Consider the following 3787-nt stretch of genomic DNA (forward strand, 5'->3'; position numbering starts at 1 on the left):
ATATGTTTAATCTCTTTTGAAATCGATTAATTGTGGGAACATTTTTTTTTATTTACGCGACACCTTTGGACGGGGTTTTTTTTTTTTTTTGTTCAATAACTTGTTCATTGTTTTTAAGGCAATTAAAGTGAACTAAAACAAAACAACTACAAATTATTTTGTTTCTATATGTATATATTTTATTAAACTAAACCACAAAATAAAGCAAAATAATTAATTAATTAAAAGCTCATATTGTCATTTTATTTCACAAATTATGATGTTATACAGTTTACATTGTTGTGTATTCTAGTATTCTACACTAGATCAATAATTTAAAGATTTATATTCATATAATTTTACTAATCTAAGACTATTTTAATAACAAAAGTGATATTTACATTTTCAAGCAACGTATTATTATTATAATATAGTACAATAAATTAAATAGTTTTATCAAAAGCAAGCACATTCACATTCATGTATAATAATATTTCTAAAATTTAAAATTAATTAAATCTATACAACGCTGCAAATTATTCTAATCCAAATATTGAACTTGACTCAGTTGTTTGCTATAAAAGGTCCTGAAAAATACAATTATTTAATTAATACATTCTAAAGCAAATTTCTAAACAATAAAAATACAGCAGAAATTTGAGAATAGTATGCTTAAATATTTATATTCATTTAACAGATAGGTAAGTATTAATAAAATCATCTTATTATTAAAAAATGATATTGCTGTCCAAATAGTATAACAGCATAAACTTAAAATATTTTTGTTGTAATACAAATAAATAAAAGTAGCATGTAGGTATATAAATTAAACAAAATTAATGGTAATAACTAATAATATATCTAGAATTTTTAAGTTTATTCAATTTTAAATATATTCTAATAATTATTTTTATATACTTTTTTATAACAATAATTATCTTGTAATAAATAAAATCTTATTATTATGCATGTATTTATTATTATTTTTCTTTTTACCTGGTACGTGAGAGAAAATTGTCAACTACTTATTATACCAGGACATATATAAATTAAAAAAACACTTTTCATTTTAAACAATTGTATGTTAATAATCTAATGGGAGAAAATATGCGAATAATAATCTTAATGATCTATAAGAAATTACAAAACAAATATAGCGCATAGTAAATGTGATAAACTAAAGTAGGTATTATTACCAGAATAAATGAATTAGTAGAATTCTGTGAATTTAATTTTTAAATTTTATGAATTTTGATAATTTGTATATTTCATAGCTATACAATATTATATCATTATGATAGTCATATAATTTAGTAAAAAAAATACAGCATTTACAATGTATCATACAAATATTAAAATGGTATGCTATACACGTTATCCATGTTTGATTTTTCCGATATCTACTACAACTTTGTTTTAAACAGTAAGAAATATACCTCCTGCTACTATTGAATAAATAATGACGATTTAATTCATGTCTATATAATCGTATACGTATTTTTTATATATGATAAGTTTAACGAATAAGACGAAAATGAACATTTTCTCTTTAAAACTGTCAGAAAATGTTTATAATAACTTATTTTAATATCATATAAAACGACCGATGAACCATTTGTTTGTCCATTAAAACCGCGTTAAATATATATTATATACGTAAAAAAACCAATAACTATCGTCGGTCGTGTAATAATTGCTTATCCTTTTAAAAAAAAAACGAATGGCATTAGTGCGGTGTGTACGCGAAAAAAAATAATAAAACACTTGTTTAATTTTTTCCCGTTGTTTACTCCACCGGCCGCCACCTGACCGTCCCATAAAAAATATACATAACATTATAATATATCATCGCGATGATATTATTATTCCCGTACGGGGTAGTGAGCACGCGCTCTTGACCCCTGTGACCCACCCGTGTGCGGTAATCGTCGTGTGCCCCCTGTTTGTAACCCCTGACCCGGTCGCAGATCCGGTCACGGGACACGGCAGCATACCTCCGACACGGGCCAACCGGTTGACCGCGTGTGCTTTTTTCCGAACGGTGTCGTATATCCGACAAATCTGTAGGATTGTTTTCGCCTATCATATTTAAAAAAATTTTTGATTATATCCTCCATGGACTCGACTGCAACCACTAATGAAAAATAAAAACAACAGTAATAACTGGTATAAATTCAATGGTTGAATCAGAGTAATATATATATTATTAAACATTTTTTTTCGCTTGGACATGCATAATTTATTATAGGTATTGGCCAACCTGTCAGAATGTATTTTAAATCATATTTAAAAATATATAGATTTAATTGTAATATTTGTAATTTTGTACTGTACTTGTATTTTAATATTATATTACATTGTTTTTAAGCTGACTAGACATAAACATTTTTTGTCACCCTTCTATCTATCAATACATGTTTCTCGGGTAGAAAAGAGTAATAATATACTACAGAGTAATATATTTATATATAGTTTATATAAAATGAATAAAATCAAATACCTGTGTATTTTGTGGTTGCCGCGTGATGATGAAAATAAAATCCAACGAAGACCGGATGGAATAACTGGTGGTAGTAGCAGTGCGTGTGTCCCTTTTCGGGATATTCCCCTCCGGGACCCTTTTTTTCCTAACCATTCATGGTGGGACCCTGTCGTCGGCACGCGCCACCTGTAAACTCGTAGTCCCAGTATGGCACCGCTTATTATTATTATTAGCGTTTTTTTTTTTTATCCTTTCCCGGTCGTCGAACACGCGCGTGACTCGGAGATTTAGTTCGATTTGCAAAGGTATACTTGCGTACCGCCGAACGGACATGCGACGACGATTTATCGTCGACTGTGGACCATATCGTGTATGATGAACGGAAGTGGCTATAGAGCGGATGTAGTACAATCATAATATTATTATGTAGGTATATGACATCGTGTGAGATTTTCGGTTACGAAATTGCTCTTGTTTGGAAAATTATGTCGACAAATTTCGCATCGGAGTGGGAGACCGTGGGAAAACGGGGCATCTGCGATGACCGCGCGAACCAGTTCCTCCGAGAGTTCGAGAGTTCTTATAATATTGTAGGTACACTATTATAAATTATCATTACATTCCCAGGCCAAACCGGTCTCGCATCTCCATCCCCTAAGTGACCCCACATACTCCCCCTGTAACACGTACCGACTAGTCTCCTCGCCAGTTATACCTACCGTATAATATAAAATCTTATAGGCGATTTACATTATATATCGACCAGACGTTCGTCTTATATAAAACAGTGTTTATGACGTATGAATATAATATACGTCATATATAACTTATTTTATATATCGTGTAACGATTGTGTACATTTTAATTTCGATTTTTTTTCAAGGGTAGTTTTTTACCATTATACAACCTACGGTTATTCTCACATTAAAAATGTTAACGAATTTATTACAGAAAAGGCCTTCGCTATATTAATATTCTGACACGCGGCACTATTTATGTTGCACACTGCGTTATGTACTAATGTCCGTTAGTTTTTTTCTACTGTAGATCATATTATATTTCAGGTGACGCACGCTAATGTTGTCTATACAATTATACAACGGTTATGTGAACCAATTCTATTTACCTCGCCATTTACGAGTACACGTTATTATATCATAATGGTTATTAGTAAACTTATAATTTATCTCAAATTTAATATCTGTTAGTGATGACTATCAATTAAATCTAGTATTCTATGGTATAGTAAATCTAGTAATTTAAATGTACACAATTTGAACAATTAAAAATAAAATCGTAATAAAATTAATAATCACTGAAATATAT

General features: G+C 29.7%; 1 pseudogene; it reads right to left on the bottom strand.

Moving 5' to 3' along the window:
* Positions 1-383: 383 nt before the first annotated feature.
* On the bottom strand, positions 384-2876 carry LOC113556898 (annotated as a pseudogene).
* Between the last annotated feature and the right edge of the window lie 911 nt (positions 2877-3787).

The sequence above is a fragment of the Rhopalosiphum maidis genome, chromosome 1 (genome assembly GCF_003676215.2).
Source record: "Rhopalosiphum maidis isolate BTI-1 chromosome 1, ASM367621v3, whole genome shotgun sequence".
In the NCBI taxonomy this organism is placed as follows: Eukaryota; Metazoa; Arthropoda; class Insecta; order Hemiptera; family Aphididae; genus Rhopalosiphum; species Rhopalosiphum maidis.